Raw genomic sequence first — 1,605 nt, 5'->3', positions numbered from 1 at the left:
CTTCAAAGCCTTAAAACTGCAATTGAATGAAGTAGTTCATCTGTCATTATTCAAATATGAAGCAATTATGATGAAATAAAGATAGAATTCCATTGAGAAATACTCCAATCAATTCTCGCTTATATTTAACTAGAAACATAAAATGATGCTTAGCAGAGTAAGTTTAGGTAATAAAAACTTGGAATATAAAAAGTATGAATTACTGATCTATAACTTACTCATTTCTGAATAAGCTTTCTAAATATATTTCACAAATATTGACAAAAGTTTAAGCTTACAATGCAAAACTGTCTCTCAGCTGGTCACAGAGAGTGCCTACCTTTTCAGAAATGTATTTCATCAGTTTGGATGCCCAGAGGTTCAGATGGGAACCTGCTGAGATTTTTAAGGGTCTCTGAGCAGGCCAGCTCCTTCCAAAATATGTCAGATTACATCATGTTAATTGCATCTGGAACAAGTGGGTTTTATAAGTGAGTATATGAAATAACACACCTACCTCGGCCATGTCTTCATTATATTGCTGTCACTGCTTTGATGTTTACACATCCTGTAACGCCCTTCTGCAGATTTAGCCCGAGATGCTTGTTTTCACCTTTGTATACACAACCAAGGCCCATTCCAAACCCTGGGGCAGGAATTTCACAGGGAATTCCCACCTGTACCCAGCTGGTTTTGGGAACATGACCATAACATAATGTAACATAGATTAAAAAGTTATTTTAGTATCTTCCATCCTTTCTTTCTCATCTTTCTTGCTTAATCCATCCATGTGTAATACTCTGCTGATAAAACGAAAGCAAGGTGGACTCTGCAGTAGTCAGACCAAGCACTCCCAATGTTTTGTATCTTCAGCTCTTCAAATGGGTCATGTCCTTCCCACGCTCAATCTTGTAACAAGCACAGATGAGAAAACAACTGTATATCATACCTTTTTCTTCACTCATAATACACTGTTCTTTTGGAAAACAAAAAAACATCCTTTTCTGCTTATGAAAGAGGACTTTGTCTTCTCTTTAGCCTTCCCATGGCAAAATAGGGTAAAAAAATTGCATAAATGGATCTTGTAGTATTTTTCCCTGGTTATTTTCAACAGTTGCAGTGAGTTTAAGAGATCTGTACAATATTAAATTATGTTGTGCTGAGAAAGATCAGATACAACCTGGGATCCACATGTTCATGTTTATCTTCCTTCATTTTGTAGGCATTTTATCATTCTACCTGGGTATCAATTTTCTGTGATCTACAGACACTCATGTCTTGCAGTTTAATTCGAGAAATGTAATTTCTTCAGACAATCCAAGAACTAAATATTATCACAATTAGAAAGCAGTAGTACTTAATACTGAATTTTGAATCAGAGATGTAACTAGCAAGAAGCATTCGGGGTATATACAATTAATTATTTCACACATAATTATTCCTGATATTACTTTAACTGTGATAACTTAGAGCATTTGAAAAAGCAGACTGTAATATTCCTTTTTTTTTTTTTTTGTACAGAAGCTCTTTCACTTGATATTCTCTTGCTAAATAGTATGTAAAATACTGACACCTAATGTTAACTTTCAGTATTATTCATTTTGCAAAACTTTTACTACAAGTAGG

This window comes from Cariama cristata, unplaced genomic scaffold, assembly GCF_000690535.1.
Source record: "Cariama cristata isolate BGI_N322 unplaced genomic scaffold, ASM69053v1 scaffold20187, whole genome shotgun sequence".
NCBI lineage: Eukaryota > Metazoa > Chordata > Aves > Cariamiformes > Cariamidae > Cariama > Cariama cristata.
Note: the sequence above shows the minus strand (reverse complement) of the source record.